The following is a 15,232-nucleotide window of genomic DNA, read 5'->3' on the forward strand; positions in this document are numbered from 1 at the left end:
AGCTTGGTAAGGGCTTGGATGCATCTCGTTCAATTATTTGGCACTCTTACGGCTCAATTTGTCATCTTTTTTCTACAACATTACTCAAATACATAGTGTACATACAGCTGACTCACAGTGACCAGACATGGGCACTACCTTCTGTGCCAAACACGCTACTACACTTAAAAAAAGATTGTAGCTTATTGTTTTCCAAACAGACAAAGGTTTGACCTGCTGAAGTATGAGATATTTCGTCAGCATTCACTTCTAACACTTGAGACTGATTCCCCAAGTCTACCCTGTTAACATCCGCAGAAAGAGAAGGAAATGGAAAGCTCAGAAGAGCAGAGATGGTAGCTCCATCCAGGGGCATAATCACAACTATCACCTTACACCATACTAATTACTTTCACAAGACAATACTGTGTAAATATTACACTACTTGCCTGTAAGCAAGAAAGCTTACAAACTTACCTACTGAGCTTGTAAGAAAGAAAAAAAAATGTGCTCTCTTACTTGAGCAGGTTTCAATCAGAAGTCACATTGCAACTTGCTCCTGACAGAAAGGGCATTAGTTTAATAACAATAGACAAGTGTTTGGAAGGCAAAGAAAAGGGTATCAAAACAGCGGAATTTGTTGAGGCTGTGGCACCTTTATGAGGTTAACTCACAAGCCCAGCCACACACTGTTAAGTTTATTCCAGATTCCTCTTCTTCAATGCTACTGTTACCACGTCTGAGGAAGTTGGTATCAAAATATACCTCCTATAACAAACACAGTAAATAAAGGGTTCCAAATGCTTACAACCAAACAAGTTTTGTATCTTTTGGAATAAAACTGAAAGCTAAACTAAAGAAAATGGCAGGAAGATTAAAAAAAAAACAAAAACTTTGTTATATTACAGTCAACTAATACCTCACCTGAAGGTGACAATTATTCAAGAGCAATGAAAATAGAGAAGTGCCTATTTTTCTTGGCAAAACACCTGTTCTGAAGTTTGGGAAAAGGTCACTTGCAGCTGGGCTCTTTCCTCTGATAACTGCTTGGGCAAAGCAAACCTCTGCAAGCACCCTTTTACTTCCAGCACCACCAACCTCCTCATGTTGCCAGCTTCCCCAAAAGATCAGCTTTAACACCAAAGGTATAAATGAGGGATGCTGTGGGGGATCTGGATACCCCATACCACTGAACACCGGGATGTGTGCTCACTGAGGAAGCCAGCTTCTTATTGCCAAGGACGAGCCCGAAACAAATCCCACACGTTCCCTGCCTGTGGAAAAAGGACTTGGCAATAGCAGGCAATTTCTTTATTTTGGGGTTAGCCCGTTTGAGGATCTTTTTTTCCTTTCTTCCTTGCCACGGGAAGCTGTCAGCTAAATTATTCTATTTGTAGTTGTGCAAACAGTCGTTAATTATAAATCCGGCTATCAATGCAGAAAGGTGACAGCATGCCAGCGCCCGAAGCAGTGCTGTCTGCTCCAACACAGACTGCGGTGGCTGCAATTATGCTAACAAGTCAGGAAAGAGGAAACATCTCTATTGAACACCTCGTCTCACAAGCAAACACAATGGAAACACCTCACTCCCAAATTAAATAACAGGTCCTAAAGTGGTTAGGAGCCAGGAAAAAGGTAAATAGGTATGGCTGATCCAGATGCAAAGGAGGAGAAAGATCTCAAACAAGAAAAAAAAAGTCAACAGCAACAACATAGGAGATAAAAAATAGAAGGCTTTCACATCTGAGGAATGCTGACCTTGTAGTTATTTCCCTACTGAGATGCTTTTTTACCAGCTGGGACAACTGCCATGGTTTGCCCTCAAAAAAAAAAACACTGAAAAACTGAAAAACCTGTGCCCAAGAGCAAAAATGAAACTCAGGAGTAAGGGAGGAGGAGTCATTATTAAACAGGCTTATAAAGTATACCCATTTATACGCACTAGATGTTGGTTGTAAAGTTAAGCATTCCAAGCAGTGCCCAAAAGTTGCTATTCAAGCTCAATCCAAATCATAACCAAGCCGAGCAGTCCCTACATTTATTTCCACATGCAAGTATGTGACAGAAGAGCACATAAGATTATTGAATACTAGAGTATATTTTCCCATAAAGCAGCCTACAAGACTTGTTACCTCCAGTAAGAGACAACGAAGTTCCGTTCTGAAAGCCCAGTCTAAATGTTCACGTTTTCTGCTGTACTACACACATTTCATTTATTATATACAAAGACATCACCAGGCTAACACAGATCTTAGGAGTATTTCCGGAGCAGAATCTCCTTGGCAAAATCTGCAAGCCCAACCAGCACACTGTTACAGGGAAAGTCAGAAGTGTACTTGGACTCTTGAATGATTTCTGCAATGAGCTGCTGGGGCAAGACCAAAATGCCTTGCTGCAGGAAGGCAAACCACTAACACCAGGCGTTTTGAAAACAGTAGGTTGAAAAGCCAAACACACATAAAAAGGATCTGTTTACCTCAAAATGTCTTAAAAGTATACATTTTCCCACCATTCATAACTCTGTCCTAACATGCTCAGTTTGTTCTGTAACAAATATACGTTCTGCCATAAAATCCTCTTCATTCAGGTTTTCTCCATTTACATAAAGCCAATATCAAAGCAAAAACAATGAGCTTTTGGTAGGACTAATCAATGTTTTCGGATTATATTTGAAGTAAGCATTTTTAAACATTGCTTTAATAGCATGTTATCTATCAGGCAAAATCCTCTGAGAGGCAGCCTGAGAGCTCTTCCCTCATTTTGGACTCTGATCTCATATAAATCAGAACAACAGAGTATCAGTATTGTAGCTGCTTCTCTAATGCAGAAAAATAATGTCAGCTCCCTTAAAAGTAGCATTGAGTAGCTGTAAAGATTTGTGCTGGTGGATTAATTTCTTTCCCCCGTTTATTTTCAGCAGAACAAAATGTGTGCTATTAATAAGATTGATGTTATTTTCATAGTATTAAGCTGCCACCAATATGTTAGAAGAAACATGACTATACGTCACCTAGACTACAAAACAGTCTAGTTTGGAAGGGATCTCCAGAGACCATCTGGTCCAAGGGTTCTTGAAAGCAGGACTTTAAGTTTTCCAAAGACCCACCAAGTCAAATCTTGAATATTTCCACAAGAGAGACTCTACCACTTGTGCAGGCAACTTGTACCACCATTTAATGGTTCAAGGCAAAGATTTTTTTTCCTTCTTATATCCAGGCAATAAATAGTTCAGTTCACTAAGAATTTCACCCTTAAGTTTCAACACACTACCCTAAGATATCATATTATCTGATAGCATAGGCTAAGTTTGAAGAAAGGACTGTGAAACCTCGATACTGTAGGAATTACCCAAAACTGGACAAGCATCACGTCCTTAACATTAGCAACACGGCTCGCAGAGAAAGGTATTAGAAGATAATGTCTACAGAATGCTTACTCCAAGTAACTACAGTTTACAATGCACACATTGCATAAATGTCTTATTTCATATGTATATAGGGAAAGTTCCAAAGTAAGCAGAATCACAAATGCACCTCATGGCATACACAAGAGGTATAACCTACAAATGCTATACTATGGAAGCCATGACCTACAAGGCTTGTTTTTAACCTTTTCTAACAGCTGGAACAAGCTAACAGGTATTCACTTCTAAAAAGAGAACAAAAAAAGGAAAGACAAAAGCAGCCCATCTTCACAAGCCAAGCTAGCACAACATGACAGAACGTAGATGATAGCATGATAGCTCCTGAACAGACATGCATCTGAATGCAATGGGAACCATTGCATTCTTTTTTTTTTTTTTTCTTACTATCCTAGGCTGCCATGCTTCCAAACCTGAATTCTTCCTCTCTTCTGGCCCCAGTCCTCAAGTCCCACATACATTTCAGCAGCCAGGCCCTTCTCTTTTCTTGCCCAGCCTTTAGTTAAAGGATGCAAAGAGATGAAACAGAAGTAGTGGTTGAAACCAAGTCAAGCACCTGCTCCCTTGTTATCATGTGGCACAACTGTATATAAACCTGCCGAGTCCCACAGTGCAGCCCTTCTCTTAGGCAGGCACTAACCCGACAATCTCTTCTATATGCCAGTTTTTCATATAGCCTAATATATATATAGTTTCATATAACTTAATATCTTTAGGAATCTACTTTTTTGTTGTTGTTGTTGTTTGTTTGTTTTAAATAAAACATTGAAACTAACCAACAGACCCACAGATGAAGAGAGTAGGGATGAACCACCAGCATATTCTTCAGATAAGCAAATAGATTCAGGAGCTGAAAATTCATTTGATCCAACACTGTTTGGGGTCACCTGACAGCACACAAAAAATTAAAAGTACTAAAGAAACTGAAGCTTTCACCTCGCTTACTCTCTGGACATCAACTGCCCAAAGGGACCTCAGCGGACAGAAAGGAAGACACCAATAAAAGTAGGCTCATCATGCCATCCGACCTTACCTGCTGGGCTGCCTTGCAGCCATTGTCTGAGCAATCCAGTAAAACCAGCTTTTTTATTTCCTGTGATAGCATTTCAGCCCTGCCTCTGGCCGCAGACCATGCGGTTGCAAAGTTAGTTGGCCAGTGATTGCTTGTGCATAGAGTCTTTAGGACATGCACGTTGGCTTGGGTTTAGAAGCAAGTTTGGATAAATGAAGAAATTAAATGAAACCAAATATGGTGTTTAAGTTAACGTTTTCTGCTTGCAAATGTTGGAAGGGAAAGACAAGGGACACAAAAGAGATATTTTGCCTTTGGTAACGGAGGTGTTAAAAGCTGTAACATTGGGCACTTGGTAGGCTCCAAGAAACACACAAACTTCTCTTTTCCACACCAGATTAACACCGTTTATATCTGTCTTTGACTGCTTTCTTCAACACCCAAAAGAGAAATTTTAAACAAGCTTTCTTTTGCTGGTTAAGATGTCCTTGGTAATTAGGAAAACAAAAACACTCAGATGACCCTAGCATAAAACATGACACTATTCTAAGCAAGTCAAACACCAGAGCACGCACTAGTTAACAAGTAACAGAGTTTGTAACTGATAGCAGTAACAAAACCTCTCCTTCTTCAGAATAGCTGATGATGAAGCTAACTTTAGACTGGACTTTATTAGATTCTCAAGGCTCATTTATTAAGCCCTCAATTCATTCATTAATCCCAGCAGATGATGATGGATTTTATCCATCAAAATTACTTTTACAAAGGAGTCAGGATTCTTCATTCATAATCTAAAAAAAAATAAGTAACGCAATATGAGTAAGATTCATTTCCTATGTTTCCTACTCAGCAATTGTTTTCCTCCAACAGGATTTTTTATTATTATTATTTGTATTGTTTATGAATTCAGAATCAAGAATTCAATATAAGTAACAGTAACTTACTCTAGTGACAAGCTGCCTTTTTTACTTGTTCTGTTCTGAATATATCTAGCTTCATGTTCCATTGCATTACCACAAAACCTTAGACTGCTCCAATGTCACGTATACCAAACCATACTCCTTTCCTAAACAGGTGACACTTCTACTGTAAAACTAAGCATACTGCTGCTAACAGAAGACCTGAAGCCAATATATTCAACTGAATAGAAATTAACACTTCATAAACAGAATTTATCAGTTTGCCATGTTTCAAACAACTTGGTAATTGTGTTCTGTTCATACTGATAATAAATAACTTGAATTTCACATTATAAAACAGAGTTTAGTATTTCTATCACGTCAATATGCAAGAATTTTACAATTAATAAAAGAAAAAGCACACCAACTGCCCCAATAAGAGAGGCAGAAATCTGTTTCAGTGGTCAGGACACCGTGAGAACCCATAACACTGCTTCCAGCACTTTTGCTCTATGCTCAGGTAACAAAACAAGAAATCCTCGGAAAGAGATGACAAACTTTTCAGAACACTCACTCTAAAACCTGGCTAGGAAAGAAAAACAATTCTCTCACCTTTACTCAGGGAAATAGAAATTACGTGTGTACCTTCACTTTCACATTACAGAGCGTATTGACAGAGAACTAAATCTCTAAGGAGATGGGGAGAAAAAAGCATTCAAAGCACTATATGCTTGATACAACAGGCGAAGCTGGTATCAGAAGGATAATTTCACAACACACAGCCATCCTTGCATTGAGGGCATAGATAGCTCACTACAAAGCAAAGGTCCTATGCAGAATGCAAACACACGTTTGTGAATAGCTCTGTGTGTGTTATTGTATAATAATGTTCCATAAAAGCACCCACCGTTAATAAAAGTAGCCTGCGATCAATACATTTGGAGCGAGGCCCTTGCTCCACTTTGTGAAGGCACACGACATCAGAAGGCTGTGCGTTAACATGTTCCATTATTCAACACTATTATATCGCTTCCTACTTACTAAAAAAACCTGACCGTGTTCCCTATAATCCTGGAGCCCTATCAGTTCTCAGGTGCCAAACCGCCAGCTTCCTTCAGATAGGTATCTTTTTTCCAGGTGTGCATTCTCAATATGAATAGGAAAGATGCCACCGAAGTTGAAGAATAAACTTAAAATCCACCAAAGGTAGTGAACAGGAAGCTGCAATTAAGACAACTACACAAGTATCACTGCCGACCTCTGAAATCTGTCGTGGATTTTTGGTCTCTTGCCACATCAGTAGTGCACCCGGACTGGCACGGTCCCACTGGCTCACTCTCAGCTTATGAAAATTTCTGGCAACTACTTCAAAGAACAACTGCGTTACTGAAGTCAAACAAATCTAAAAGCAAGAAGTATCCGTAGCTAAGTTGTTTTTCTTAAAAAAAAAATAAATAAATAAATCATAACAACAACAAAACAATGCAAGAACAGCAAAAGAAAATATTTTACTTGGGCTCCAAATTTAAAGAAAATACCCTTATGTCCAGTCCTATTAAAAGTCTCTGTTAATTTAATATACATGGTATACGTATCACATGCATTTTCACAGATAAATACTTGCCCAGTGTTAACAAATCTGAATTTCATCAGTGACATCAAATCACTTACCGCTTTTGGTCTAAGATGGAAAGTATTGATTTTTTTTTTTCCCTCCATCATACAGCTGCTCCCATTATTATAAACTGTAATAAATACTATTTATACAGATGTAGAAATAGAAGCCAACTACACAGACATCCTATATTTGACATAAAAACACTAAGCTTAAGAAAAACATGCCTACCTCTGTGATCAGCCTCAGCTGTATTGTTCTACCATGAAAAAAGAGTTTAGGTTCTAAACTAGATGGTCAAACACACATCAGTGAATTCTTAGCAATGTTTTTCAAATGTTATTCAAATGTTTTCAAATGTTAATCAAACATTATCATTATACAATCAACAGATTATATTTACAGAAACATTTTGAAGGGAAAAAAAAAGTTTGTGCTCCTTAATAAAATAGGGTCATTCTATAAAAGGATTCCACATAGCCATGACCTCTTTTCAAACATATCCTGAATGACGTACAAGATCATTCCGAAAGTGACTTATGCTCTACTTAAACTGCAGTTGATCAATAAGTTTCCACCAAGCAGAGTCTGTGGCACTATTATTTTTTTTTTAACCACACATCTGAGAAATCCGTAGTTAAAGGCGGCAATGTGTAAAACAGGTGAAATTCCAGCAGGGCTTAACACATTGCACACATTAACAGAAGGACAGTTCTAATCATCACATCACTTGATGGAAAAAAATAAATAATCTAGATTTAATACTGAGTTAATAATAACCAAGGGTGGAAATCATACAATCAAACAACAGTAGTCTAGAGACTCCCATGTGAAAGAGCAAGCTATCAGAGTTTCAGAACTTGATCTCCTGAAAGCCCAAGGATCTCCTGATAATTAGCAAAATCCATTGACCCTCTAGACCCACAAATAAGAACCAAGGGAGACAATAAAAGTTTACCCATACCATAACTATCAAGTTAATCCATAAGCCAGAATGTTTTAACATGGAAAGATTTTAACGTGTGTCAGAGGTGCTGTGATAAAGCTTTCCTAGTGCACATACAGCTAGAATTATAGGTAAAAACTAGAAACCACCCCATCCTATAAACAAGAATATGAAAGCCAACCAAGACGACTTGTGCTCACTAGGTTGCTGCAAAGACTCCTTTCTTTCCTAAAGCAAATATGGACTAACACATTCGGAAATAATAACGTGGTGATAAGGAAAGCTGTACTTTAGCATGTGCTAGCTGATCTTCAACTTGACCAAAGTACAACCTGCTTTATCGACAGAGGGGAGATTTTGAATGTGCTATTTAGAACGTTAGCAACACATGCACGAAGATATGTTCTTCCACACAAACCACTACAGCACTCATGCAATTCCAGCAATCAAAAAAAAAATAAAAGAAATTAAAAAAAATCCTTGCAAGTGCTTAACTTCAGGTACACATCTAGGTTTGCCTTCAAAAGTTGTACCCCTACTTGCACTATATGAGTCCAAGAGGTGCAGATCTTTCCAACTATAAAATGCAAAAATGTAAAATAAAATAAAATAAAAGAGGGAAAACATTTTATACTAATGCAGAGGTTAAAATAGAAGCCAACCACATATTCATCCAAAATGTGGGATAAAAAATATTGAACTGAAAAAAATAAAAATAAAAAATAAATTTAAAAGCAAACTCTAGAGAACAGACTTCCAAACAATGAGGGCTAAGCCCTGGGAGATGACCAGGATCGAAGGACAGGATCCATATTCACAACTGCAGGCAAAACAGCACAACTGCTACAGTACAAAACCCCACGCACATGCAAGTCACAGCTCACACTCCCAGCTTTGATTCATAAAATACGTCATTCCACAGAGTGTAACTGCATCCCATAGCTTGCCAGGGGAACAGCCGTGGTTACTCATCGCACGTGGGTGTTACGACCCGCTTGCTTTCCACAGAACCACGCGCAGGGCTGAGACCTTGCCTGGGGGCGGAGGGAGAGGGCAAATCGTAACCCCTCTGATACTTCGAAGCACAAACAAGGCACCGTGCAACTTCACACTGAAATACTTTGCTGTTGGATTTCAGTTACCTATAACTGCTCTTTTTCCAAAGCTATTTTACAAAAGTCTTGTTTAGGTTAAAAAGAAATCTCCTGGTGCAAATAACAAGTAAGAGATTTAAAAAGGAGGTTTTTGTTCCTTGATAATAATAAACAAACAAACAAAAAAGTAGCTCTGCTTTGTGCACATGGCATGTTTTGTTTGATATTTGTAACACCATTGAGGCATCCAGCCTTGGTTAGTACTACTAGCTACTGCTAGCTTCTGGCAGAGTCACTAAAACAAAAGCTGCTACCAAAACATTAGAACTGCATTTACCAGCTACAAAGGTTAAAGTATTTTATCATTTTACACCAATTTTATCACTTGTCTTTCAGAAAACAAAAAACAACAATGTAACACTTAAATATTTGTCCACTTAACCATTTCAGAAATAAAGCTTTTTAGCTCATTTGAAAGTTTGTGAACTCAGAGGAAGAGTACATTGTTTCATATCACACCAAAACACAAGAGCAAAGGAGACTTAGAATCACTTTCCATATATCCAGTTTTGTCTTGCAGAAAACTTAACATACTGATTTTGTTTTCACTTCCATGAAAAACCTTCAAAGCTCTTGTAAAGCTTTCTGCCCACTTTGATAACACATGTACAGACATGAATTAACAAGATCCTTCTGAGGAAAGGCTGAGAGAGCTGGGCTTGCTATCTTAATGCCAAACAGTATTGATTAAGAATGATTATCTATCCAGCTTCATAATGCACAGACCACCGAGTTAAATTATGATGATAAAAGCTGATTGTTGATAAAGATGATAGAAAGTAGGTGGCTGTGTCAACAGTAAACTACATTACCCCTTGAAACATACTTAATCGATCCACACAAGCAGACCTATGACATACTACTTTGGCTGTATTTCTACTCTTTGATTTAAAGAATAATATCTGTCACGCTTTTGGCAAAGCAGCACTTTTCACACTGTCCCGAATTCCTTCTACCAGAAAACTGTTGATAACCATTTAGCTTGAAGAGCTCCTCCAAATTCTAGGTTCTGCAAAAGCTTCCTCAGCAGGGCTTTTAGTCATACTTCACAGCCTGGGACACTCTCTTTAAACTATGCTACCGTAAGTACCTGTATGAAACCCAAATTTACCAAGAGAGGGAAATGATTAAATTATAGCCAACATGGGAGATTAACATATATCTGCACCACATACAAGTTTTGTTGTTTCTTGTCACCTATAAAACTCCATTACCTGTCTATTGTTCTTTAATCTTCCTATAGAAGAGAGATTTGAAGAATGTGAACAGGGGGAACCTAGTCACAGGAATTACCTGATCAGCCCACTCCTACTGATCTTCATTTCAAACAGGACAGGATAACGTGCTGGCTTCAGACTAGGGGTCTACAGACTGCAGAGATCCACCACACTCCTCATTGTTGCCATGGTCTCCTCTTAAACCAGAGGTGAGGACTCTTACAGGACTGTATTTGATAAAATGAAGGTGTTGCTACCAGACACGAAGCATGAAGACACGAGATAGCAAGGCCATGCAAAACCAGAAGAATGTCCTAAAACTATGGACACATGTTACCGAAAGCTTGACGAACTGTCAGAACGGTGAACAGTGCAGATACTATCCACCTCTTTTCCAACTTTTTCCTGGAACACTTTAAAAATACCTCATGTCTCACTGAGGAGTGCTAAATGGAGAACTTGCATTCCAAATATATGCCCAGAACTCAGATTTTGCTTAAGACTTCTTAAACTTGCAAGCCAAAAGCATGTGGGACACACACAGGATGAACAGAAGCTCAGCAGTGCACTGAGGGCTTGCAGCATCACAGAGAATCGCAGAATGGCTGAGGTCGGCAGGGACCTCTGGAGACATCTGGCCCAATGCCCTTCCTCAGGCAGGGACACCTAAAGCCAGTTGACCAGGACCACATCCAGGTGGCTTCTGAACATCTCCAAGGAGGAGATTCCACAACCTCACTGGTAACCTGCACCGGTGCTCCGACACCTGCACAGCAAAGTACTTCCTCATGTTCAGAGGGAACCTCCTGCATCCCAGTTTGTGCCCATTGCCTCTTGTCCTGAGGGTGGGCACCACTGAAAATAGCACAGCTCCACCTTCCTTGCACCCTCTCTTCAGGTGTTTATAGACATTGAGGAGATTTCCTCCAAACCTCCTCTTTCACGGGCTAAATGGTCTCGGCTCTCTCGGCCTTTCCTCATAGGAGAGGTGCTCCAGGACTTCAACAGCTCTGTGGCCCTACGTCTTGTGGCCCTCTCTCCAACGTGTCCATGTCTCTGTTGTACTGGGGGCCCAGAACTGGACACTCATTCCTTACTCCACTTACTCCAGGCGTGGCCTCAACAATGCTAAGTAAAGGTTGTAACTTTCTCTTCAATCTCCCTGGTCCAGCAGACAGGAACCCCTTGTTTCTATTACTCATTTGCAATGTTCAGAAATCTAAACCATAAAAACTAGCATATGTGCGTGACCAGGCTTCAGCACAGCTCAAGCCACTGAATTAGGTCAAGAAGCACCCCCATTTTCCTCATGGAGATGACTCTTCCAAGATTTTGAATGCAGTTTGCCAACAGGGAGAAAGTAAAATTAAAACCAGAAAGCTTCATAAAGCGAGCTATCGGAGGATGTTTCATCTACTATCTGATTTCCTATAGTTTTGTGAAATACTTTGTGTGCAAGGATATGAAAGGAGGGAAGAAAGAAATGGAATACAAAGTCCTATACAGGACACATGACTGAGTTTCATATTACAACGCTAATAATAGAAGTAAGAACTCCCTGTAAGGTTCAGTACACGCTGATATGAAGCCAACAGTATCTTAGGGTATGGGGAGATTAAATTATCTCAAGATAAGTCAGGATGAAACTTGCAGCACATCTGTTACTCCACTCCAATGCCTCTGCGCCTGCTCCTTCCCCTCAGCAAACACCTCAACAGAAAACATTAACCTACCTCTCATTAATTCCCACTTCTCATGAGGTAAGACTGTACACACCTTCTGATTTTTTTAGGCCTTGATAAGAGGAAACACCACAGCTAATGAAAAGCATCCAAATCCAAAACAAAACTGAAGGCGGTGTTTCTGGCTGATGCTGACACTTCCACCCAGCCTGGATTAGGCTGCCTAAGCCCTGCCTTTCCTGTGGGCTTAAGACACAGCCCCAGTTCTGAATTATCTGTCGATTAATTCAGGTGGCTTCCTACTCAAATGAGAAATGTTCCATGCTCTAGCCCAAAGCAGCCCATGCACCCATCACTGGCCAGCACTCCAGAGCTGCAGATTTTTCTCACAAGTTAGACATCTGCAAGCTGGATGCTCTAGTGCTCATCACTGTTGTGTCAAAGCCCCTTTTATCAGCTGACCTGATGCACTTAACACAGTGGAGCGAAACATACATGTATCTGCTGGCAGCCTGTCTGCAGCAGTATAAAGAGGAACCCCTACTACAGAACAACTAGCACACTGAGGAATTAAAATAAATTACAGCAAGCACACCAGCAGATGTAGTTCTATGCAGGTAACTGGACGTTGTACTCTCTTACTGCTCCACTTTAGTGCAAACTTTTCAGTAGATGACCATATGCTCTTGCCCAGTTCTCACCTGTGAAGCTCGCAGAGTTTTCTTCATTCCAGAAAGCATGCTGCAAGTTTCCTACAAAACTCACAGCAAGCACTTCAAATAGTAAGGCTGATAACTGCATATATTGGGTCCTCCTCACCCATTAATGTTCCGTTTCCTTTTAACTGCTCGATATGTAATGAATAAATAGTCCTATGTGTCTATGCCAGCATAGCAAACATCATTTGTGAACATGCAGAATGACAGAAGAGCTGCTCACTGTACCTGCATTTGGTCCACCCTGCAGTATTTAACATTCACGGCTTCTGTACACAACCCTTGCAGCGTCGTGCCTATGTAAGGTTACTCCTTTAGTGCCTGTGCAAAGCTATTTACCCATCAATACAGAAAGTAGGTCATGGCTTTGAAAGGTACCAACAACTGTTTCTCCCACAATATTGATTATTAAGAAAAACCACCCGAGATCTTCAGAAATTAGCTGCTGTTTCAGATCACTGGAGTGGATGAAAGCAAGATTTACCACGTGGCAAGTAACGAACACATGCAAGGTGATGTTACCACCACACTAGCTCTCTGGTTATCGTCTTTAGCAGTCAGCATCGTTACTGACACACCAATAAAGCACACCGATAATATAAGAAGCTTCCTGGATATGCTGGAAAATTACAAATAACTGTAGTCTTATGCCAGTCTTAATTTGCACTAGAAGCATTGTAGGGGCAAAGAGTAATTACTGTAAAGTAGAACGTGTCACTGTGATACTACCCAAAATTTCAATTCTGAAACCATGAACCCAGTCTCAGAATGAGTATCTATACGTGACTATCTATAGGTGGCAATGGACATGTAATAAACGCGAGTCGTATCACAGGGAGAGACGACAAGCGTTAAGAATTTCCCCAGGAAATTGTTGCCAGCAATATCCCAGCGCTTTATGAAACAAAATTAATCTTATCCAAGCCCCTTGTTTCTTCAGTTGAGCTCCCGTTAAGCGTGTTTAGAAATACTCAGAGCACCGAGTTTTCTTTTTATGAACTAAAAAGCAAGAGACGCACTCAGTGCTTGTCACCTGCCCATCAAGCCCTTTAGCCACACGGCAGCGCCGGAGGATGTCAGCACCATGAAAAATTCAGTATTTGTGTTTCGGTAGCGAGTTTTTCCAGACGCGGCGATTAAGCCAACCTTTCCTCTAACGGTTCCCTTTAGGATCAAAACCACCCAGGTAATAAGGATAATTTGCTGCCTCTACAGATCGGTGCCGATTATATCATTATTATTTTTTTTTTTTTTCCCAAGTGCAGCTCTGCTTCCGAGCTGGTGCAGAGGCTCAGTGACCCTCCGTGAAGGGATTAAGTTACTCGCAAGCAACTTTTCTCCGCAGGAGCACACAGACCCGGTACTTCCCCCATACCTGTCCGCACCAAGCCGTGCCCGCCTGCCCGAGCAGCGCTCCCCGCGCTCAGCGCCACCGAAGCCACCGCTTCGTCCCGCTCCCCGTCGCACGGGTGTTAGGGCACACAGAAAAAAAAAAAAAATATAAAGAAAGAAAGAGGAAAAAACAACACAAAAGCGGCCGCTTTGCAGGGCGAGGAGCAGCACAGCCAGCTCCCGAGCCCTGCACCCGCAGCACGCCGCGGGCAGGGGCTCCCCGCTGCCGACCCCCGGGCAGGGCAGGGCAGCTCCGGGAGCTGCCGCCGAGCCCCTGCCGGCCTTCGGAGGGGCCGGGGAAGCCCGACGCAGGCAGGAGGGGACAGCGCCCGCTTTGCCCTGCCCTGCCTTGCCCTGCCCTGCCCTACCGGAGGCGCCCCGGCGGCGCCAGCCAGCCAGCCCTCCCCGCAGCCCGCCTGCCGCCCGCCCCGCCCGGTACCTGCCGCCCGGCTCGCTGAGGGGGCTCGGAAGGCCGCCGGTGAAGCCCCCGAGGCCAGGCGAGCAGGTGCCCAGAGCCCGGCACCGAGCCTCCACCGCCGCCACCGCCACCGCCGCCACCACCGGCTCCGGAGCGGGGCGGAGCGGGGCGGAGCGGGGCCCGGAGGGGCCCGGAGGGGCCGGGGCGGCCGCCCGCCCGCTGCCGCCGCCTAGCGGGAGCGGGGAGCCGCTGCTGGGTGCTGGGTGCTGGGTGCTGAGCCTGTGGGGAAGGGGCTGGGGGAGACTTCCAGGGGCTCGTTGCCATCTGCTGGCTCTGTGCTGCCCGTTTAGCCACCCAGGGAGACCTCATCCATGTGTATAAATGTCTGAGGGGAGTGTGTGGAGAGCATGGAGCCGGGCTCTGTTCAGTGGTGCCCAGCGACAGGACGAGAGGCAACGGGCACAAACTGGAGCACAGGAGGTTCCGGCTCAATATGAGGGCACTTCTGTGCTGGGAGGGTGACGGAGCACTGGGACAGGCTGCCCAGAGAGGCTGTGGGGTCTCCTTCTCTGGAGATATTCAAACCCCACCTGGATGCCATCCCGCACAGTGCTCTAGGTGACCCTGCTCAGCAAGGGGTTTGGACCAGATGATCTCCAGAGGTCCCTGCCAACCTCGGCCATTTGGTGATTCTGTGATTCCCCTTACACCGCTTTGCTGGCCGGTTTGGATGAAGCAACTTGAAGGTAGAACTCCCCAGTGAAGTGAAGGCAGGAGAACA

General features: G+C 42.3%; 1 protein-coding gene across 1 annotated transcript in view; it reads right to left on the minus strand.

Annotated features, from left to right (window-relative positions):
• The window catches only part of PTPN3 (protein tyrosine phosphatase non-receptor type 3), a 122,353-nt gene extending 107,748 nt beyond the window's left edge, over positions 1–14,605 (minus strand). The window contains exon 1 of the mRNA XM_084306877.1: positions 14,473–14,605. The gene's annotated coding sequence lies outside the window, so the exon portion shown is untranslated. The remainder of the gene's footprint in view (positions 1–14,472) is intronic.
• Between the last annotated feature and the right edge of the window lie 627 nt (positions 14,606–15,232).

The sequence above is a fragment of the Netta rufina genome (genome assembly GCF_964035555.1).
Source record: "Netta rufina genome assembly, chromosome: 2".
Lineage (NCBI taxonomy): Eukaryota > Metazoa > Chordata > Aves > Anseriformes > Anatidae > Netta > Netta rufina.